The following is a 23,524-nucleotide window of genomic DNA, read 5'->3' on the forward strand; positions in this document are numbered from 1 at the left end:
ATTATGTGGTGGTGGTTTGGCGATATTTTATCACATTTGTTGTTAGTATATGGTGACGGTTTGGCGGTATTCAGTCACGACTCGATACAGAGCCCGGATAGCTCAGTCGGTAGAGCATCAGACTTTTAATCTGAGGGTCCAGGGTTCAAGTCCCTGTTCGGGCGGATGCTTTTAATAAAGCGGAAAACAATAAACGCTATAATTTAAGGATGTGAGAAAACTACTGAAAAACAAATGATGGTGACTATTCAGAAAAATATCTTGGTTACCGTAGTTTCTTTGATTTCAGCTAGTTTATGACAGTATAGAGCCGTGACCATATTCTGCTCGGTTGCTTTTTTGGCACCAGCAGCAAGTGATCACTGGTAATGTTATGTACCATGGCTATGGTATGATGGTACTCAGTCACTGTTTAGCACTATTACTTGGTTCTGTTATGGTGATATTCAGAAGATGCTTATTTTCATAACTGTAACTCCTGCCTATAAGCCACAAATCAATAGTAGACAGATCGCTAACAACAGCCATGTGATGTTTGGTCTCTGGGTAGTGGTAAAATCCTGATAAAAGATATGGCGGCGATCTGAACCTTTTGCGATCTTCAGGGGTAAAGATATCACATAAGTTGGGAATTTCATAAAATTCTGAACGGCTGAGGGCAGTGGCGTAGGAAGGGGGGTGCGGGGGGGGCGGTCCGCCCCGGGCGGCACAATGCTGGGGGCGGCCGGCGCTGCAGGAGAAGAAGATGAAAAAAAAAAAAAAAAGACGCCCCTTTAAATCTTCGGGCGGCGCCGTCCGCCGCCACGACCAGGGCCAGCTCCCCCCACCCCCGGGTCCCGCCCCCGCCCCCCGCTCTATACTCACCTCTCCTGATTCCTGCGGCGCCGGCAGCTGCAGCGTCCTCTGACTCTGCGACGTCTCAGAGCAGAGGGCGCGATGACGTCACTACTGTGCGCGCCGCTCTGCCTCTCTGTCCTGAGCGTCGCAGAGCCGGAGAGACGCTGACTGCACCGGACCTGCGCTGGGAACGGGAGAGGTGAGGATTTTACTTTTTTTTTTTTTTTCTTTATGTCTGACTGTCTGGGGCTGGGGCAATGCTGGACACACTGGGGCAATACTGGAGACCATGGGGCAGATTGCTGGACACACTGGGGCAGTACTGGAGACCATGGGGCAGAATGCTGGACACACTGGGGCAATACAGGAGACCATGGGGCAGATTGCTGGACACACTAGGGCAATACAGGAGACTATGGGGCAGATTGCTGGACACACTGGGGCAATACAGGAGACCATGGGGCAGATTGCTGGACACACTGGGGCAATACAGGAGACCATGGGGCAGATTGCTGGACACACTGGGGCAATACAGGAGACTATGGGGCAGATTGCTGGTCACACTGGGGCAATACTGGAGACCATGGGGCAGAATGCTGGACACACTGAATACTGGAGACCATGGGGCAGATTTCAGGACACATTGAGGCAATGCTGGAGACCCTGGGGCAGACTTCTGGACATACTGGGGCAATACTGGAGACCATGGGGCAGATTGCTGGACACACCGGGGCAATACTGGAGACCATGGGGCAGAATGCTGGACACACTGGGGCAATACAGGAGACCATGGGGCAGATTGCTGGACACACTGGGGCAATACTGGAGACCCTGGGGCAGATTGCTGGACACACTGGGGCAATACTGGAGACCCTGGGGCAGATTTCTGGACATACTGGGGCAATACTGGAGACCATGGGGCAGATTGCTGGACACACCGGGGCAATACTGGAGACCATGGGGCAGAATGCTGGACACACTGGGGCAATACAGGAGACCATGGGGCAGATTGCTGGACACACTGGGGCAATACTGGAGACCCTGGGGCAGATTGCTGGACACACTGGGGCAATACTGGAGACCCTGGGGCAGATTTCTGGACACATTGAGGCAATGCTGGAGACCCTGGGGCAGACTTCTGGACACACTGGGGCAATGCTGGACACTGGGGCAGATTGCTGGACACACTGGGGGTAATATACTGGACACACTGGGGCAATGCTGGACACTGGGGGTAATATGCTGGACACACTGGGGCAGACTGCTGGACACACTGGGGAAAGGCTGGACACTGGGGCAGATTGCTGGACACACTGAGGGCAGATTGCTGGACACACTGGGGGTAATATGCTGGACACACTGGGGGCAGGACTTGAGGCATGGGCAGAATGTAGATACGGGGCATGATTGGAGACACGGGGCAGGATTGGATCATGGGGCAGGACGGATACGATGGAGGCTGGTGGGGCAGGATGGGGAGATCATATGGGGTAGAATGGATACTCATGAGGGCAGGATACGACAACATATGGCTGGAGCCAGGAATGAGATAAACGGGGCCAGGGTGGGGAATATTATTACCATAGGGGATAATTAAGGGATATTATTACTGCAGTGATGTATTTATTTTATTTTTTGAGTATACTGTTTTAAATGGGGGGGCGGTCCTGTTACTGTGCAGAGTGACACTATATCACCTTTTTTTCTTCATGTGGTGTAATGTAGAAGTTGTGAAAAATTAAGTAATGTGTTCTGCAAGCGGAGCTCGAGATAACTGTGTTATTTCCTGCAGAAACGAGTCCTGGCTGGAAGGAATGATGGCGGTCTGTGCTGGATGAAAGATGAAGGACTTCACCTAGAGACGTCACTGGTGAGTCAGTGTTACCTATACACTGACACTATACACTGTATACTATATAGAGGTCCTGTGTATAATGTCACCAGTGATCTCTGTATTACCTCTACACAGACACTGCATACTAAGTACAGATCTCCTGTGAATACTGGCACTTATGGTGATAGTATTGTGGTTTTTTTTTTATTACTGATCAGTATTGTAGTATTCAGTCACTATGTGGTGGTAATATGTGGTCTGGAAATGGTGCGGTGGTATTTGTCCCTTGTATGTAGTATTATTCGGTCACTATGTGGCCTGGTCATGGTGTGGTGGTATTAAGTCACAGGTGTGGCATGTGGGGGTGACACCATTAGGCCCAGTTTAAGTTCTACAAAACAGGAAAACCATTTTTGGTAACCTTTGTGTGTATTGAGCTGGGGGGGGGGGCGCCAAACTCAGGATCAGCCCCGAGCGGCAAAAGCTCTAGCTACGCCTCTGGCTGAGGGCATCCCACAAGCAGACTCACGTGAGGTCATCACGAGAGTAAAGTGGGTGTAACTTAGTATGGCGGTATTCAGTCACTATTTTGTGTTATTATGTGGTCATGGTATTGTGGTAATCAGTCATTATTTGGTGTTTTTATGTTGGGATGGTGTTCAGTCACTATTTGGTGATTTTATGTGGTAATTGTATGGCGGTGTTCAGTCATTATATGCTGTTATTATGTGGTGATGGTATGGCAGTATTCTGTCGCTATTTTAGGTTATTATGTTTGTGTTGCATGGCGATATTCAGTCAGTTTACAGTGTTATTATGTGGTGATTGTATGGCGGTATTCAGTCACTATTTGGTGTTATTATGTGGTGGTGGTTTGGCGATATTTTATCACATTTGTTGTTAGTATATGGTGACGGTTTGGCGGTATTCAGTCACGACTCGATACAGAGCCCGGATAGCTCAGTCGGTAGAGCATCAGACTTTTAATCTGAGGGTCCAGGGTTCAAGTCCCTGTTCGGGCGGATGCTTTTAATAAAGCGGAAAACAATAAACGCTATAATTTAAGGATGTGAGAAAACTACTGAAAAACAAATGATGGTGACTATTCAGAAAAATATCTTGGTTACCGTAGTTTCATTGATTTCAGCTAGTTTATGACAGTATAGAGCCGTGACCATATTCTGCTCGGTTGCTTTTTTGGCACCAGCAGCAAGTGATCACTGGTAATGTTATGTACCATGGCTATGGTATGATGGTACTCAGTCACTGTTTAGCACTATTACTTGGTTCTGTAATGGTGATATTCAGAAGATGCTTATTTTCATAACTGTAACTCCTGCCTATAAGCCACAAATCAATAGTAGACAGATCGCTAACAACAGCCATGTGATGTTTGGTCTCTGGGTAGTGGTAAAATCCTGATAAAAGATATGGCGGCGATCTGAACCTTTTGCGATCTTCAGGGGTAAAGATATCACATAAGTTGGGAATTTCATAAAATTCTGAACGGCTGAGGGCAGTGGCGTAGGAAGGGGGGTGCGGGGGGGGCGGTCCGCCCCGGGCGGCACAATGCTGGGGGCGGCCGGCGCTGCAGGAGAAGAAGATGAAAAAAAAAAAAAAAAGACGCCCCTTTAAATCTTCGGGCGGCGCCGTCCGCCGCCACGACCAGGGCCAGCTCCCCCCACCCCCGGGTCCCGCCCCCGCCCCCGCCCCCGCCCCCCGCTCTATACTCACCTCTCCTGATTCCTGCGGCGCCGGCAGCTGCAGCGTCCTCTGACTCTGCGACGTCTCAGAGCAGAGGGCGCGATGACGTCACTACTGTGCGCGCCGCTCTGCCTCTCTGTCCTGAGCGTCGCAGAGCCGGAGAGACGCTGACTGCACCGGACCTGCGCTGGGAACGGGAGAGGTGAGGATTTTACTTTTTTTTTTTTTTTCTTTATGTCTGACTGTCTGGGGCTGGGGCAATGCTGGACACACTGGGGCAATACTGGAGACCATGGGGCAGATTGCTGGACACACTGGGGCAGTACTGGAGACCATGGGGCAGAATGCTGGACACACTGGGGCAATACAGGAGACCATGGGGCAGATTGCTGGACACACTAGGGCAATACAGGAGACTATGGGGCAGATTGCTGGACACACTGGGGCAATACAGGAGACCATGGGGCAGATTGCTGGACACACTGGGGCAATACAGGAGACCATGGGGCAGATTGCTGGACACACTGGGGCAATACAGGAGACTATGGGGCAGATTGCTGGTCACACTGGGGCAATACTGGAGACCATGGGGCAGAATGCTGGACACACTGGGGCAATACTGGAGACCATGGGGCAGATTGCTGGACACACTGGGGCAATACTGGAGACCCTGGGGCAGAATGCTGGACACACTGGGGCAATACTGGAGACCATGGGGCAGAATGCTGGACACACTGGGGCAATACTGGAGACCATGGGGCAGAATGCTGGACACACTGGGGCAGTACAGGAGACTATGGGGCAGAATGCTGGACACACTGAATACTGGAGACCATGGGGCAGATTTCAGGACACATTGAGGCAATGCTGGAGACCCTGGGGCAGACTTCTGGACATACTGGGGCAATACTGGAGACCATGGGGCAGATTGCTGGACACACCGGGGCAATACTGGAGACCATGGGGCAGAATGCTGGACACACTGGGGCAATACAGGAGACCATGGGGCAGATTGCTGGACACACTGGGGCAATACTGGAGACCCTGGGGCAGATTGCTGGACACACTGGGGCAATACTGGAGACCCTGGGGCAGATTTCTGGACATACTGGGGCAATACTGGAGACCATGGGGCAGATTGCTGGACACACCGGGGCAATACTGGAGACCATGGGGCAGAATGCTGGACACACTGGGGCAATACAGGAGACCATGGGGCAGATTGCTGGACACACTGGGGCAATACTGGAGACCCTGGGGCAGATTGCTGGACACACTGGGGCAATACTGGAGACCCTGGGGCAGATTTCTGGACACATTGAGGCAATGCTGGAGACCCTGGGGCAGACTTCTGGACACACTGGGGCAATGCTGGACACTGGGGCAGATTGCTGGACACACTGGGGGTAATATACTGGACACACTGGGGCAATGCTGGACACTGGGGGTAATATGCTGGACACACTGGGGCAGACTGCTGGACACACTGGGGAAAGGCTGGACACTGGGGCAGATTGCTGGACACACTGAGGGCAGATTGCTGGACACACTGGGGGTAATATGCTGGACACACTGGGGGCAGGACTTGAGGCATGGGCAGAATGTAGATACGGGGCATGATTGGAGACACGGGGCAGGATTGGATCATGGGGCAGGACGGATACGATGGAGGCTGGTGGGGCAGGATGGGGAGATCATATGGGGTAGAATGGATACTCATGAGGGCAGGATACGACAACATATGGCTGGAGCCAGGAATGAGATAAACGGGGCCAGGGTGGGGAATATTATTACCATAGGGGATAATTAAGGGATATTATTACTGCAGTGATGTATTTATTTTATTTTTTGAGTATACTGTTTTAAATGGGGGGGCGGTCCTGTTACTGTGCAGAGTGACACTATATCACCTTTTTTTCTTCATGTGGTGTAATGTAGAAGTTGTGAAAAATTAAGTAATGTGTTCTGCAAGCGGAGCTCGAGATAACTGTGTTATTTCCTGCAGAAACGAGTCCTGGCTGGAAGGAATGATGGCGGTCTGTGCTGGATGAAAGATGAAGGACTTCACCTAGAGACGTCACTGGTGAGTCAGTGTTACCTATACACTGACACTATACACTGTATACTATATAGAGGTCCTGTGTATAATGTCACCAGTGATCTCTGTATTACCTCTACACAGACACTGCATACTAAGGACAGATCTCCTGTGAATACTGGCACTTATGGTGATAGTATTGTGTTTTTTTTTTTATTACTGATCAGTATTGTAGTATTCAGTCACTATGTGGTGGTAATATGTGGTCTGGAAATGGTGCGGTGGTATTTGTCCCTTGTATGTAGTATTATTCGGTCACTATGTGGCCTGGTCATGGTGTGGTGGTATTAAGTCACAGGTGTGGCATGTGGGGGTGACACCATTAGGCCCAGTTTAAGTTCTACAAAACAGGAAAACCATTTTTGGTAACCTTTGTGTGTATTGAGCTGGGGGGGGGGGGCGCCAAACTCAGGATCAGCCCCGAGCGGCAAAAGCTCTAGCTACGCCTCTGGCTGAGGGCATCCCACAAGCAGACTCACGTGAGGTCATCACGAGAGTAAAGTGGGTGTAACTTAGTATGGCGGTATTCAGTCACTATTTTGTGTTATTATGTGGTCATGGTATTGTGGTAATCAGTCATTATTTGGTGTTTTTATGTTGGGATGGTGTTCAGTCACTATTTGGTGATTTTATGTGGTAATTGTATGGCGGTGTTCAGTCATTATATGCTGTTATTATGTGGTGATGGTATGGCAGTATTCTGTCGCTATTTTAGGTTATTATGTTTGTGTTGCATGGCGATATTCAGTCAGTTTACAGTGTTATTATGTGGTGATTGTATGGCGGTATTCAGTCACTATTTGGTGTTATTATGTGGTGGTGGTTTGGCGATATTTTATCACATTTGTTGTTAGTATATGGTGACGGTTTGGCGGTATTCAGTCACGACTCGATACAGAGCCCGGATAGCTCAGTCGGTAGAGCATCAGACTTTTAATCTGAGGGTCCAGGGTTCAAGTCCCTGTTCGGGCGGATGCTTTTAATAAAGCGGAAAACAATAAACGCTATAATTTAAGGATGTGAGAAAACTACTGAAAAACAAATGATGGTGACTATTCAGAAAAATATCTTGGTTACCGTAGTTTCTTTGATTTCAGCTAGTTTATGACAGTATAGAGCCGTGACCATGTTCTGCTCGGTTGCTTTTTTGGCACCAGCAGCAAGTGATCACTGGTAATGTTATGTACCATGGCTATAGTATGATGGTACTCAGTCACTGTTTAGCACTATTACTTGGTTCTGTTATGGTGATATTCAGAAGATGCTTATTTTCATAACTGTAACTCCTGCCTATAAGCCACAAATCAATAGTAGACAGATCGCTAACAACAGCCATGTGATGTTTGGTCTCTAGGTAGTGGTAAAATCCTGATAAAAGATATGGCGGCGATCTCAACCTTTTGCGATCTTCAGGGGTAAAGATATCACATAAGTTGGGAATTTCATAAAATTCTGAACGGCTGAGGGCATCCCACAAGCAGACTCACGTGAGGTCATCACGAGAGTAAAGTGGGTGTAACTTAGTATGGCGGTATTCAGTCACTATTTTGTGTTATTATGTGGTCATGGTATTGTGGTAATCAGTCATTATTTGGTGTTTTTATGTTGGGATGGTGTTCAGTCACTATTTGGTGATTTTATGTGGTAATTGTATGGCGGTGTTCAGTCATTATATGCTGTTATTATGTGGTGATGGTATGGCAGTATTCTGTCGCTATTTTAGGTTATTATGTTTGTGTTGCATGGCGATATTCAGTCAGTTTACAGTGTTATTATGTGGTGATTGTATGGCGGTATTCAGTCACTATTTGGTGTTATTATGTGGTGGTGGTTTGGCAATATTTTGTCACATTTGTTGTTAGTATATGGTGACGGTTTGGCGGTATTCAGTCACGACTCGATACAGAGCCCGGATAGCTCAGTCGGTAGCGCATCAGACTTTTAATCTGAGGGTCCAGGGTTCAAGTCCCTGTTCGGGCGGATGCTTTTAATAAAGCGGAAAACAATAAACGCTATAATTTAAGGATGTGAGAAAACTACTGAAAAACAAATGATGGTGACTATTCAGAAAAATATCTTGGTTACCGTAGTTTCTTTGATTTCAGCTAGTTTATGACAGTATAGAGCCGTGACCATGTTCTGCTCGGTTGCTTTTTTGGCACCAGCAGCAAGTGATCACTGGTAATGTTATGTACCATGGCTATGGTATGATGGTACTCAGTCACTGTTTAGCACTATTACTTGGTTCTGTTATGGTGATATTCAGAAGATGCTTATTTTCATAACTGTAACTCCTGCCTATAAGCCACAAATCAATAGTAGACAGATCGCTAACAACAGCCATGTGATGTTTGGTCTCTGGGTAGTGGTAAAATCCTGATAAAAGATATGGCAGCGATCTCAACCTTTTGCGATCTTCAGGGGTAAAGATATCACATAAGTTGGGAATTTCATAAAATTCTGAACGGCTGAGGGCATCCCACAAGCAGACTCACGTGAGGTCATCACGAGAGTAAAGTGGGTGTAACTTAGTATGGCGGTATTCAGTCACTATTTTGTGTTATTATGTGGTCATGGTATTGTGGTAATCAGTCATTATTTGGTGTTTTTATGTTGGGATGGTGTTCAGTCACTATTTGGTGATTTTATGTGGTAATTGTATGGCGGTGTTCAGTCATTATATGCTGTTATTATGTGGTGATGGTATGGCAGTATTCTGTCGCTATTTTAGGTTATTATGTTTGTGTTGCATGGCGATATTCAGTCAGTTTACAGTGTTATTATGTGGTGATTGTATGGCGGTATTCAGTCACTATTTGGTGTTATTATGTGGTGGTGGTTTGGCGATATTTTATCACATTTGTTGTTAGTATATGGTGACGGTTTGGCGGTATTCAGTCACAACTCGATACAGAGCCCGGATAGCTCAGTCGGTAGAGCATCAGACTTTTAATCTGAGGGTCCAGGGTTCAAGTCCCTGTTCGGGCGGATGCTTTTAATAAAGCGGAAAACAATAAACGCTATAATTTAAGGATGTGAGAAAACTACTGAAAAACAAATGATGGTGACTATTCAGAAAAATATCTTGGTTACCGTAGTTTCTTTGATTTCAGCTAGTTTATGACAGTATAGAGCCGTGACCATGTTCTGCTCGGTTGCTTTTTTGGCACCAGCAGCAAGTGATCACTGGTAATGTTATGTACCATGGCTATGGTATGATGGTACTCAGTCACTGTTTAGCACTATTACTTGGTTCTGTTATGGTGATATTCAGAAGATGCTTATTTTCATAACTGTAACTCCTGCCTATAAGCCACAAATCAATAGTAGACAGATCGCTAACAACAGCCATGTGATGTTTGGTCTCTGGGTAGTGGTAAAATCCTGATAAAAGAAATGGCGGCGATCTCAACCTTTTGCGATCTTCAGGGGTAAAGATATCACATAAGTTGGGAATTTCATAAAATTCTGAACGGCTGAGGGCATCCCACAAGCAGACTCACGTGAGGTCATCACGAGAGTAAAGTGGGTGTAACTTAGTATGGCGGTATTCAGTCACTATTTTGTGTTATTATGTGGTCATGGTATTGTGGTAATCAGTCATTATTTGGTGTTTTTATGTTGGGATGGTGTTCAGTCACTATTTGGTGATTTTATGTGGTAATTGTATGGCGGTGTTCAGTCATTATATGCTGTTATTATGTGGTGATGGTATGGCAGTATTCTGTCGCTATTTTAGGTTATTATGTTTGTGTTGCATGGCGATATTCAGTCAGTTTACAGTGTTATTATGTGGTGATTGTATGGCGGTATTCAGTCACTATTTGGTGTTATTATGTGGTGGTGGTTTGGCGATATTTTATCACATTTGTTGTTAGTATATGGTGACGGTTTGGCGGTATTCAGTCACGACTCGATACAGAGCCCGGATAGCTCAGTCGGTAGAGCATCAGACTTTTAATCTGAGGGTCCAGGGTTCAAGTCCCTGTTCGGGCGGATGCTTTTAATAAAGCGGAAAACAATAAACGCTATAATTTAAGGATGTGAGAAAACTACTGAAAAACAAATGATGGTGACTATTCAGAAAAATATCTTGGTTACCGTAGTTTCTTTGATTTCAGCTAGTTTATGACAGTATAGAGCCGTGACCATGTTCTGCTCGGTTGCTTTTTTGGCACCAGCAGCAAGTGATCACTGGTAATGTTATGTACCATGGCTATAGTATGATGGTACTCAGTCACTGTTTAGCACTATTACTTGGTTCTGTTATGGTGATATTCAGAAGATGCTTATTTTCATAACTGTAACTCCTGCCTATAAGCCACAAATCAATAGTAGACAGATCGCTAACAACAGCCATGTGATGTTTGGTCTCTAGGTAGTGGTAAAATCCTGATAAAAGATATGGCGGCGATCTCAACCTTTTGCGATCTTCAGGGGTAAAGATATCACATAAGTTGGGAATTTCATAAAATTCTGAACGGCTGAGGGCATCCCACAAGCAGACTCACGTGAGGTCATCACGAGAGTAAAGTGGGTGTAACTTAGTATGGCGGTATTCAGTCACTATTTTGTGTTATTATGTGGTCATGGTATTGTGGTAATCAGTCATTATTTGGTGTTTTTATGTTGGGATGGTGTTCAGTCACTATTTGGTGATTTTATGTGGTAATTGTATGGCGGTGTTCAGTCATTATATGCTGTTATTATGTGGTGATGGTATGGCAGTATTCTGTCGCTATTTTAGGTTATTATGTTTGTGTTGCATGGCGATATTCAGTCAGTTTACAGTGTTATTATGTGGTGATTGTATGGCGGTATTCAGTCACTATTTGGTGTTATTATGTGGTGGTGGTTTGGCAATATTTTGTCACATTTGTTGTTAGTATATGGTGACGGTTTGGCGGTATTCAGTCACGACTCGATACAGAGCCCGGATAGCTCAGTCGGTAGCGCATCAGACTTTTAATCTGAGGGTCCAGGGTTCAAGTCCCTGTTCGGGCGGATGCTTTTAATAAAGCGGAAAACAATAAACGCTATAATTTAAGGATGTGAGAAAACTACTGAAAAACAAATGATGGTGACTATTCAGAAAAATATCTTGGTTACCGTAGTTTCTTTGATTTCAGCTAGTTTATGACAGTATAGAGCCGTGACCATGTTCTGCTCGGTTGCTTTTTTGGCACCAGCAGCAAGTGATCACTGGTAATGTTATGTACCATGGCTATGGTATGATGGTACTCAGTCACTGTTTAGCACTATTACTTGGTTCTGTTATGGTGATATTCAGAAGATGCTTATTTTCATAACTGTAACTCCTGCCTATAAGCCACAAATCAATAGTAGACAGATCGCTAACAACAGCCATGTGATGTTTGGTCTCTGGGTAGTGGTAAAATCCTGATAAAAGATATGGCAGCGATCTCAACCTTTTGCGATCTTCAGGGGTAAAGATATCACATAAGTTGGGAATTTCATAAAATTCTGAACGGCTGAGGGCATCCCACAAGCAGACTCACGTGAGGTCATCACGAGAGTAAAGTGGGTGTAACTTAGTATGGCGGTATTCAGTCACTATTTTGTGTTATTATGTGGTCATGGTATTGTGGTAATCAGTCATTATTTGGTGTTTTTATGTTGGGATGGTGTTCAGTCACTATTTGGTGATTTTATGTGGTAATTGTATGGCGGTGTTCAGTCATTATATGCTGTTATTATGTGGTGATGGTATGGCAGTATTCTGTCGCTATTTTAGGTTATTATGTTTGTGTTGCATGGCGATATTCAGTCAGTTTACAGTGTTATTATGTGGTGATTGTATGGCGGTATTCAGTCACTATTTGGTGTTATTATGTGGTGGTGGTTTGGCGATATTTTATCACATTTGTTGTTAGTATATGGTGACGGTTTGGCGGTATTCAGTCACAACTCGATACAGAGCCCGGATAGCTCAGTCGGTAGAGCATCAGACTTTTAATCTGAGGGTCCAGGGTTCAAGTCCCTGTTCGGGCGGATGCTTTTAATAAAGCGGAAAACAATAAACGCTATAATTTAAGGATGTGAGAAAACTACTGAAAAACAAATGATGGTGACTATTCAGAAAAATATCTTGGTTACCGTAGTTTCTTTGATTTCAGCTAGTTTATGACAGTATAGAGCCGTGACCATGTTCTGCTCGGTTGCTTTTTTGGCACCAGCAGCAAGTGATCACTGGTAATGTTATGTACCATGGCTATGGTATGATGGTACTCAGTCACTGTTTAGCACTATTACTTGGTTCTGTTATGGTGATATTCAGAAGATGCTTATTTTCATAACTGTAACTCCTGCCTATAAGCCACAAATCAATAGTAGACAGATCGCTAACAACAGCCATGTGATGTTTGGTCTCTGGGTAGTGGTAAAATCCTGATAAAAGAAATGGCGGCGATCTCAACCTTTTGCGATCTTCAGGGGTAAAGATATCACATAAGTTGGGAATTTCATAAAATTCTGAACGGCTGAGGGCATCCCACAAGCAGACTCACGTGAGGTCATCACGAGAGTAAAGTGGGTGTAACTTAGTATGGCGGTATTCAGTCACTATTTTGTGTTATTATGTGGTCATGGTATTGTGGTAATCAGTCATTATTTGGTGTTTTTATGTTGGGATGGTGTTCAGTCACTATTTGGTGATTTTATGTGGTAATTGTATGGCGGTGTTCAGTCATTATATGCTGTTATTATGTGGTGATGGTATGGCAGTATTCTGTCGCTATTTTAGGTTATTATGTTTGTGTTGCATGGCGATATTCAGTCAGTTTACAGTGTTATTATGTGGTGATTGTATGGCGGTATTCAGTCACTATTTGGTGTTATTATGTGGTGGTGGTTTGGCAATATTTTGTCACATTTGTTGTTAGTATATGGTGACGGTTTGGCGGTATTCAGTCACGACTCGATACAGAGCCCGGATAGCTCAGTCGGTAGCGCATCAGACTTTTAATCTGAGGGTCCAGGGTTCAAGTCTCTGTTCGGGCGGATGCTTTTAATAAAGCGGAAAACAATAAACGCTATAATTTAAGGATGTGAGAAAACTACTGAAAAACAAATGATGGTGACTATTCAGAAAAATATCTTGGTTACCGTAGTTTCTTTGATTTCAGCTAGTTTATGACAGTATAGAGCCGTGACCATGTTCTGCTCGGTTGCTTTTTTGGCACCAGCAGCAAGTGATCACTGGTAATGTTATGTACCATGGCTATGGTATGATGGTACTCAGTCACTGTTTAGCACTATTACTTGGTTCTGTTATGGTGATATTCAGAAGATGCTTATTTTCATAACTGTAACTCCTGCCTATAAGCCACAAATCAATAGTAGACAGATCGCTAACAACAGCCATGTGATGTTTGGTCTCTGGGTAGTGGTAAAATCCTGATAAAAGATATGGCAGCGATCTCAACCTTTTGCGATCTTCAGGGGTAAAGATATCACATAAGTTGGGAATTTCATAAAATTCTGAACGGCTGAGGGCATCCCACAAGCAGACTCACGTGAGGTCATCACGAGAGTAAAGTGGGTGTAACTTAGTATGGCGGTATTCAGTCACTATTTTGTGTTATTATGTGGTCATGGTATTGTGGTAATCAGTCATTATTTGGTGTTTTTATGTTGGGATGGTGTTCAGTCACTATTTGGTGATTTTATGTGGTAATTGTATGGCGGTGTTCAGTCATTATATGCTGTTATTATGTGGTTATGGTATGGCAGTATTCTGTCGCTATTTTAGGTTATTATGTTTGTGTTGCATGGCGATATTCAGTCAGTTTACAGTGTTATTATGTGGTGATTGTATGGCGGTATTCAGTCACTATTTGGTGTTATTATGTGGTGGTGGTTTGGCGATATTTTATCACATTTGTTGTTAGTATATGGTGACGGTTTGGCGGTATTCAGTCACGACTCGCTACAGAGCCCGGATAGCTCAGTCGGTAGAGCATCAGACTTTTAATCTGAGGGTCCAGGGTTCAAGTCCCTGTTCGGGCGGATGCTTTTAATAAAGCGGAAAACAATAAACGCTATAATTTAAGGATGTGAGAAAACTACTGAAAAACAAATGATGGTGACTATTCAGAAAAATATCTTGGTTACCGTAGTTTCTTTGATTTCAGCTAGTTTATGACAGTATAGAGCCGTGACCATGTTCTGCTCGGTTGCTTTTTTGGCACCAGCAGCAAGTGATCACTGGTAATGTTATGTACCATGGCTATGGTATGATGGTACTCAGTCACTGTTTAGCACTATTACTTGGTTCTGTTATGGTGATATTCAGAAGATGCTTATTTTCATAACTGTAACTCCTGCCTATAAGCCACAAATCAATAGTAGACAGATCGCTAACAACAGCCATGTGATGTTTGGTCTCTGGGTAGTGGTAAAATCCTGATAAAAGATATGGCGGCGATCTGAACCTTTTGCGATCTTCAGGGGTAAAGATATCACATAAGTTGGGAATTTCATAAAATTCTGAACGGCTGAGGGCATCCCACAAGCAGACTCACGTGAGGTCATCACGAGAGTAAAGTGGGTGTAACTTAGTATGGCGGTATTCAGTCACTATTTTGTGTTATTATGTGGTCATGGTATTGTGGTAATCAGTCATTATTTGGTGTTTTTATGTTGGGATGGTGTTCAGTCACTATTTGGTGATTTTATGTGGTAATTGTATGGCGGTGTTCAGTCATTATATGCTGTTATTATGTGGTGATGGTATGGCAGTATTCTGTCGCTATTTTAGGTTATTATGTTTGTGTTGCATGGCGATATTCAGTCAGTTTACAGTGTTATTATGTGGTGATTGTATGGCGGTATTCAGTCACTATTTGGTGTTATTATGTGGTGGTGGTTTGGCGATATTTTATCACATTTGTTGTTAGTATATGGTGACGGTTTGGCGGTATTCAGTCACAACTCGATACAGAGCCCGGATAGCTCAGTCGGTAGCGCATCAGACTTTTAATCTGAGGGTCCAGGGTTCAAGTCCCTGTTCGGGCGGATGCTTTTAATAAAGCGGAAAACAATAAACGCTATAATTTAAGGATGTGAGAAAACTACTGAAAAACAAATGATGGTGACTATTCAGAAAAATATCTTGGTTACCGTAGTTTCTTTGATTTCAGCAAGTTTATGACAGTATAGAGCCGTGACCATGTTCTGCTCGGTTGCTTTTTTGGCACCAGCAGCAAGTGATCACTGGTAATGTTATGTACCATGGCTATGGTATGATGGTACTCAGTCACTGTTTAGCACTATTACTTGGTTCTGTTATGGTGATATTCAGAAGATGCTTATTTTCATAACTGTAACTCCTGCCTATAAGCCACAAATCAATAGTAGACAGATCGCTAACAACAGCCATGTGATGTTTGGTCTCTGGGTAGTGGTAAAATCCTGATAAAAGATATGGCGGCGATCTCAACCTTTTGCGATCTTCAGGGGTAAAGATATCACATAAGTTGGGAATTTCATAAAATTCTGAATGGCTGAGGGCATCCCACAAGCAGACTCACGTGAGGTCATCACGAGAGTAAAGTGGGTGTAACTTAGTATGGCGGTATTCAGTCACTATTTTGTGTTATTATGTGGTCATGGTATTGTGGTAATCAGTCATTATTTGGTGTTTTTATGTTGGGATGGTGTTCAGTCACTATTTCGTGATTTTATGTGGTAATTGTATGGCGGTGTTCAGTCATTATATGCTGTTATTATGTGGTGATGGTATGGCAGTATTCTGTCGCTATTTTAGGTTATTATGTTTGTGTTGCATGGCGATATTCAGTCAGTTTACAGTGTTATTATGTGGTGATTGTATGGCGGTATTCAGTCACTATTTGGTGTTATTATGTGGTGGTGGTTTGGCGATATTTTATCACATTTGTTGTTAGTATATGGTGACGGTTTGGCGGTATTCAGTCACGACTCGATACAGAGCCCGGATAGCTCAGTCGGTAGAGCATCAGACTTTTAATCTGAGGGTCCAGGGTTCAAGTCCCTGTTCGGGCGGATGCTTTTAATAAAGCGGAAAACAATAAACGCTATAATTTAAGGATGTGAGAAAACTACTGAAAAACAAATGATGGTGACTATTCAGAAAAATATCTTGGTTACCGTAGTTTCTTTGATTTCAGCTAGTTTATGACAGTATAGAGCCGTGACCATGTTCTGCTCGGTTGCTTTTTTGGCACCAGCAGCAAGTGATCACTGGTAATGTTATGTACCATGGCTATGGTATGATGGTACTCAGTCACTGTTTAGCACTATTACTTGGTTCTGTTATGGTGATATTCAGAAGATGCTTATTTTCATAACTGTAACTCCTGCCTATAAGCCACAAATCAATAGTAGACAGATCGCTAACAACAGCCATGTGATGTTTGGTCTCTGGGTAGTGGTAAAATCCTGATAAAAGAAATGGCGGCGATCTCAACCTTTTGCGATCTTCAGGGGTAAAGATATCACATAAGTTGGGAATTTCATAAAATTCTGAACGGCTGAGGGCATCCCACAAGCAGACTCACGTGAGGTCATCACGAGAGTAAAGTGGGTGTAACTTAGTATGGCGGTATTCAGTCACTATTTTGTGTTATTATGTGGTCATGGTATTGTGGTAATCAGTCATTATTTGGTGTTTTTATGTTGGGATGGTGTTCAGTCACTATTTGGTGATTTTATGTGGTAATTGTATGGCGGTGTTCAGTCATTATATGCTGTTATTATGTGGTGATGGTATGGCAGTATTCTGTCGCTATTTTAGGTTATTATGTTTGTGTTGCATGGCGATATTCAGTCAGTTTACAGTGTTATTATGTGGTGATTCTATGGCGGTATTCAGTCACTATTTGGTGTTATTATGTGGTGGTGGTTTGGCGATATTTTATCACATTTGTTGTTAGTATATGGTGACGGTTTGGCGGTATTCAGTCACGACTCGATACAGAGCCCGGATAGCTCAGTCGGTAGAGCATCATGTTATTATGTGGTGATTGTATGGCGATATTCAGTCACTATTTGGTGTTATTAAGCGGTGGTGGTTTGGCGATATTTTATCACATTTGTTGTTAGTATATGGTGACGGTTTGGCGGTATTCAGTCACGACTCGATACAGAGCCCGGATAGCTCAGTCGGTAGAGCATCAGACTTTTAATCTGAGGGTCCAGGGTTCAAGTCCCTGTTCGGGCGGATGCTTTTAATAAAGCGGAAAACAATAAACGCTATAATTTAAGGATGTGAGAAAACTACTGAAAAACAAATGATGGTGACTATTCAGAAAAATATCTTGGTTACCGTAGTTTCTTTGATTTCAGCTAGTTTATGACAGTATAGAGCCGTGACCATGTTCTGCTCGGTTGCTTTTTTGGCACCAGCAGCAAGTGATCACTGGTAATGTTATGTACCATGGCTATGGTATGATGGTACTCAGTCACTGTTTAGCACTATTACTTGGTTCTGTTATGGTGATATTCAGAAGATGCTTATTTTCATAACTGTAACTCCTGCCTATAAGCCACAAATCAATAGTAGACAGATCGCTAACAACAGCCATGTGATGTTTGGTCTCTGGGTAGTGGTAAAATCCTGATAAAAGATATGGCGGCGATCTCAACCTTTTGCGATCTTCAGGGGTAAAGATATCACATAAGTTGGGAATTTCATAAAATTCTGAACGGCTGAGGGCATCCCACAAGCAGACTCACGTGAGGTCATCACGAGAGTAAAGTGGGTGTAACTTAGTATGGCGGTATTCAGTCACTATTTTGTGTTATTATGTGGTCATGGTATTGTGGTAATCAGTCATTATTTGGTGTTTTTATGTTGGGATGGTGTTCAGTCACTATTTGGTGATTTTATGTGGTAATTGTATGGCGGTGTTCAGTCATTATATGCTGTTATTATGTGGTGATGGTATGGCAGTATTCTGTCGCTATTTTAGGTTATTATGTTTGTGTTGCATGGCGATATTCAGTCAGTTTACAGTGTTATTATGTGGTGATTGTATGGCGGTATTCAGTCACTATTTGGTGTTATTATGTGGTGGTGGTTTGGCGATATTTTATCACATTTGTTGTTAGTATATGGTGACGGTTTGGCGGTATTCAGTCACGACTCGATACAGAGCCCGGATAGCTCAGTCGGTAGAGCATCAGACTCTTAATCTGAGGGTCCAGAGTTCAAGTCCCTGTTCGGGCGGATGCTTTTAATAAAGCGGAAAACAATAAACGCTATAATTTAAGGATGTGAGAAAACTACTGAAAAACAAATGATGGTGACTATTCAGAAAAATATCTTGGTTACCGTTGTTTCTTTGATTTCAGCTAGTTTATGACAGTATAGAGCCGTGACCATGTTCTGCTCGGTTGCTTTTTTGGCACCAGCAGCAAGTGATCACTGGTAATGTTATGTACCATGGCTATGGTATGATGGTACTCAGTCACTGTTTAGCACTGTTACTTGGTTCTGTTATGGTGATATTCAGAAGATGCTTATTTTCATAACTGTAACTCCTGCCTATAAGCCACAAATCAATAGTAGACAGATCGCTAACAACAGCCATGTGATGTTTGGTCTCTGGGTAGTGGTAAAATCCTGATAAAAGATATGGCAGCGATCTCAACCTTTTGCGATCTTCAGGGGTAAAGATATCACATAAGTTGGGAATTTCATAAAATTCTGAACGGCTGAGGGCATCCCACAAGCAGACTCACGTGAGGTTATCACGAGAGTAAAGTGGGTGTAACTTAGTATGGCGGTATTCAGTCACTATTTTGTGTTATTATGTGGTCATGGTATTGTGGTAATCAGTCATTATTTGGTGTTTTTATGTTGGGATGGTGTTCAGTCACTATTTGGTGATTTTATGTGGTAATTGTATGGCGGTGTTCAGTCATTATATGCTGTTATTATGTGGTGATGGTATGGCAGTATTCTGTCGCTATTTTAGGTTATTATGTTTGTGTTGCATGGCGATATTCAGTCAGTTTACAGTGTTATTATGTGGTGATTGTATGGCGGTATTCAGTCACTATTTGGTGTTATTATGTGGTGGTGGTTTGGCGATATTTTATCACATTTGTTGTTAGTATATGGTGACGGTTTGGCGGTATTCAGTCACGACTCGATACAGAGCCCGGATAGCTCAGTCGGTAGAGCATCAGACTTTTAATCTGAGGGTCCAGGGTTCAAGTCCCTGTTCGGGCGGATGCTTTTAATAAAGCGGAAAACAATAAACGCTATAATTTAAGGATGTGAGAAAACTAGTGAAAAACAAATGATGGTGACTATTCAGAAAAATATCTTGGTTACCGTAGTTTCTTTGATTTCAGCTAGGTTATGACAGTATAGAGCCGTGACCATGTTCTGCTCGGTTGCTTTTTTGGCACCAGCAGCAAGTGATCACTGGTAATGTTATGTACCATGGCTATGGTATGATGGTACTCAGTCACTGTTTCGCACTATTACTTGGTTCTGTTATGGTGATATTCAGAAGATGCTTATTTTCATAACTGTAACTCCTGCCTATAAGCCACAAATCAATAGTAGACAGATCGCTAACAACAGCCATGTGATGTTTGGTCTCTGGGTAGTGGTAAAATCCTGATAAAAGATATGGCGGCGATCTCAACCTTTTGCGATCTTCAGGGGTAAAGATATCACATAAGTTGGGAATTTCATAAAATTCTGAACGGCTGAGGGCATCCCACAAGCAGACTCACGTGAGGTCATCACGAGAGTAAAGTGGGTGTAACTTAGTATGGCGGTATTCAGTCACTATTTTGTGTTATTATGTGGTCATGGTATTGTGGTAATCAGTCATTATTTGGTGTTTTTATGTTGGGATGGTGTTCAGTCACTATTTGGTGATTTTATGTGGTAATTGTATGGCGGTGTTCAGTCATTATATGCTGTTATTATGTGGTGATGGTATGGCAGTATTCTGTCGCTATTTTAGGTTATTATGTTTGTGTTGCATGGCGATATTCAGTCAGTTTACAGTGTTATTATGTGGTGATTGTATGGCGGTATTCAGTCACTATTTGGTGTTATTATGTGGTGGTGGTTTGGCGATATTTTATCACATTTGTTGTTAGTATATGGTGACGGTTTGGCGGTATTCAGTCACAACTCAATACAGAGCCCGGATAGCTCAGTCGGTAGAGCATCAGACTTTTAATCTGAGGGTCCAGGGTTCAAGTCCCTGTTCGGGCGGATGCTTTTAATAAAGCGGAAAACAATAAACGCTATAATTTAAGGATGTGAGAAAACTACTGAAAAACAAATGATGGTGACTATTCAGAAAAATATCTTGGTTACCGTAGTTTCTTTGATTTCAGCTAGTTTATGACAGTATAGAGCCGTGATCATGTTCTGCTCGGTTGCTTTTTTGGCACCAGCAGCAAGTGATCACTGGTAATGTTATGTACCATGGCTATGGTATGATGGTACTCAGTCACTGTTTAGCACTATTACTTGGTTCTGTTATGGTGATATTCAGAAGATGCTTATTTTCATAACTGTAACTCCTGCCTATAAGCCACAAATCAATAGTAGACAGATCGCTAACAACAGCCATGTGATGTTTGGTCTCTGGGTAGTGGTAAAATCCTGATAAAAGATGTGGCGGCGATCTGAACCTTTTGCGATCTTCAGGGGTAAAGATATCACATAAGTTGGGAATTTCATAAAATTCTGAACGGCTGAGGGCATCCCACAAGCAGACTCACGTGAGGTCATCACGAGAGTAAAGTGGGTGTAACTTAGTATGGCGGTATTCAGTCACTATTTTGTGTTATTATGTGGTCATGGTATTGTGGTAATCAGTCATTATTTGGTGTTTTTATGTTGGGATGGTGTTCAGTCACTATTTGGTGATTTTATGTGGTAATTGTATGGCGGTGTTCAGTCATTATATGCTGTTATTATGTGGTGATGGTATGGCAGTATTCTGTCGCTATTTTAGGTTATTATGTTTGTGTTGCATGGCGATATTCAGTCAGTTTACAGTGTTATTATGTGGTGATTGTATGGCGGTATTCAGTCACTATTTGGTGTTATTATGTGGTGGTGGTTTGGCGATATTTTATCACATTTGTTGTTAGTATATGGTGACGGTTTGGCGGTATTCAGTCATGACTCGATACAGATCCCAGATAGCTCAGTCGGTAGAGCATCAGACTTTAAATCTGAGGGTCCAGGGTTCAAGTCCCTGTTCGGGCGGATGCTTTTAATAAAGCGGAAAACAATAAACGCTATAATTTAAGGATGTGAGAAAACTACTGAAAAACAAATGATGGTGACTATTCAGAAAAATATCTTGGTTACCGTAGTTTCTTTGATTTCAGCTAGTTTATGACAGTATAGAGCCGTGACCATGTTCTGCTCGGTTGCTTTTTTGGCACCAGCAGCAAGTGATCACTGGTAATGTTATGTACCATGGCTATGGTATGATGGTACTCAGTCACTGTTTAGCACTATTACTTGGTTCTGTTATGGTGATATTCAGAAGATGCTTATTTTCATAACTGTAACTCCTGCCTATAAGCCACAAATCAATAGTAGACAGATCGCTAACAACAGCCATGTGATGTTTGGTCTCTGGGTAGTGGTAAAATCCTGATAAAAGATATGGCAGCGATCTCAACCTTTTGCGATCTTCAGGGGTAAAGATATCACATAAGTTGGGAATTTCATAAAATTCTGAACGGCTGAGGGCATCCCACAAGCAGACTCACGTGAGGTCATCACGAGAGTAAAGTGGGTGTAACTTAGTATGGCGGTATTCAGTCACTATTTTGTGTTATTATGTGGTCATGGTATTGTGGTAATCAGTCATTATTTGGTGTTTTTATGTTGGGATGGTGTTCAGTCACTATTTGGTGATTTTATGTGGTAATTGTATGGCGGTGTTCAGTCATTATATGCTGTTATTATGTGGTGATGGTATGGCAGTATTCTGTCGCTATTTTAGGTTATTATGTTTGTGTTGCATGGCGATATTCAGTCAGTTTACAGTGTTATTATGTGGTGATTGTATGGCGGTATTCAGTCACTATTTGGTGTTATTATGTGGTGGTGGTTTGGCGATATTTTATCACATTTGTTGTTAGTATATGGTGACGGTTTGGCGGTATTCAGTCACGACTCGATACAGAGCCCGGATAGCTCAGTCGGTAGAGCATCAGACTTTTAATCTGAGGGTCCAGGGTTCAAGTCCCTGTTCGGGCGGATGCTTTTAATAAAGCGGAAAACAATAAACGCTATAATTTAAGGATGTGAGAAAACTACTGAAAAACAAATGATGGTGACTATTCAGAAAAATATCTTGGTTACCGTAGTTTCTTTGATTTCAGCTAGTTTATGACAGTATAGAGCCGTGACCATGTTCTGCTCGGTTGCTTTTTTGGCACCAGCAGCAAGTGATCACTGGTAATGTTATGTACCATGGCTATGGTATGATGGTACTCAGTCACTGTTTAGCACTATTACTTGGTTCTGTTATGGTGATATTCAGAAGATGCTTATTTTCATAACTGTAACTCCTGCCTATAAGCCACAAATCAATAGTAGACTGATCGCTAACAACAGCCAAGAAAGGCCGTACTGGGGGCCCACGGCACGTAAAGGGAGGCCGCCATGACGGGGTTACGTGGGACCTGGGGAGCTGGAGCAGTTAGAAGGGATACGGTGGTAAGGGGTTAACTGGGAACTTGAGGGGTGGCTTTAGGGGCATTTTTTGAAAATAAGGGGTGGAACTAGGGGACTGTGGGGAGGGGGCACATAAAAAGGGGCACGCTCCTCACGCAGGCATCCATTTTAGGTGCCTGCGTGACAAGTGAGGAATCTCTGTCACACTTACCAGAATGGACGTTGAAGCGATCCTCCAGCGTCTCCGGACGGCAGCCAGCTCCCAGGGGACAGATTGGCTGAATGCATCCGTTAACAGCCTTCTCCAGGGGAGCACCATCGCAGACACCGCAGGACGGGCGCCGGCCGCGGAGGACTAGGCCTCCGGCGC

At 43.4% G+C, this 23,524-nt stretch overlaps 12 non-coding genes across 12 annotated transcripts; all 12 read left to right on the forward strand.

Annotated features, from left to right (window-relative positions):
- Window positions 1–91: 91 nt before the first annotated feature.
- TRNAK-UUU (transfer RNA lysine (anticodon UUU)) lies at window positions 92–164 on the forward strand. The gene has a single exon. It is a non-coding gene; the product is annotated as a tRNA-Lys (tRNA).
- A 3,456-nt stretch (window positions 165–3,620) lies between these two features.
- Window positions 3,621–3,693, forward strand: TRNAK-UUU (transfer RNA lysine (anticodon UUU)). Its single transcript has one exon. It is a non-coding gene; the product is annotated as a tRNA-Lys (tRNA).
- A 3,679-nt stretch (window positions 3,694–7,372) lies between these two features.
- On the forward strand, window positions 7,373–7,445 carry TRNAK-UUU (transfer RNA lysine (anticodon UUU)). The gene has a single exon. It is a non-coding gene; the product is annotated as a tRNA-Lys (tRNA).
- A 1,943-nt stretch (window positions 7,446–9,388) lies between these two features.
- TRNAK-UUU (transfer RNA lysine (anticodon UUU)) lies at window positions 9,389–9,461 on the forward strand. Its single transcript has one exon. It is a non-coding gene; the product is annotated as a tRNA-Lys (tRNA).
- Window positions 9,462–10,396: 935 nt separating this feature from the next.
- On the forward strand, window positions 10,397–10,469 carry TRNAK-UUU (transfer RNA lysine (anticodon UUU)). Its single transcript has one exon. It is a non-coding gene; the product is annotated as a tRNA-Lys (tRNA).
- A 1,943-nt stretch (window positions 10,470–12,412) lies between these two features.
- On the forward strand, window positions 12,413–12,485 carry TRNAK-UUU (transfer RNA lysine (anticodon UUU)). The gene has a single exon. It is a non-coding gene; the product is annotated as a tRNA-Lys (tRNA).
- Window positions 12,486–14,428: 1,943 nt separating this feature from the next.
- Window positions 14,429–14,501, forward strand: TRNAK-UUU (transfer RNA lysine (anticodon UUU)). The gene has a single exon. It is a non-coding gene; the product is annotated as a tRNA-Lys (tRNA).
- Window positions 14,502–16,444: 1,943 nt separating this feature from the next.
- On the forward strand, window positions 16,445–16,517 carry TRNAK-UUU (transfer RNA lysine (anticodon UUU)). The gene has a single exon. It is a non-coding gene; the product is annotated as a tRNA-Lys (tRNA).
- Window positions 16,518–17,621: 1,104 nt separating this feature from the next.
- TRNAK-UUU (transfer RNA lysine (anticodon UUU)) lies at window positions 17,622–17,694 on the forward strand. Its single transcript has one exon. It is a non-coding gene; the product is annotated as a tRNA-Lys (tRNA).
- A 1,943-nt stretch (window positions 17,695–19,637) lies between these two features.
- On the forward strand, window positions 19,638–19,710 carry TRNAK-UUU (transfer RNA lysine (anticodon UUU)). The gene has a single exon. It is a non-coding gene; the product is annotated as a tRNA-Lys (tRNA).
- Window positions 19,711–20,645: 935 nt separating this feature from the next.
- Window positions 20,646–20,718, forward strand: TRNAK-UUU (transfer RNA lysine (anticodon UUU)). The gene has a single exon. It is a non-coding gene; the product is annotated as a tRNA-Lys (tRNA).
- Window positions 20,719–22,661: 1,943 nt separating this feature from the next.
- Window positions 22,662–22,734, forward strand: TRNAK-UUU (transfer RNA lysine (anticodon UUU)). Its single transcript has one exon. It is a non-coding gene; the product is annotated as a tRNA-Lys (tRNA).
- Window positions 22,735–23,524: the final 790 nt, after the last annotated feature.

Source organism: Ranitomeya imitator, chromosome 4 (genome assembly GCF_032444005.1).
Source record: "Ranitomeya imitator isolate aRanImi1 chromosome 4, aRanImi1.pri, whole genome shotgun sequence".
Taxonomy (NCBI): Eukaryota; Metazoa; Chordata; class Amphibia; order Anura; family Dendrobatidae; genus Ranitomeya; species Ranitomeya imitator.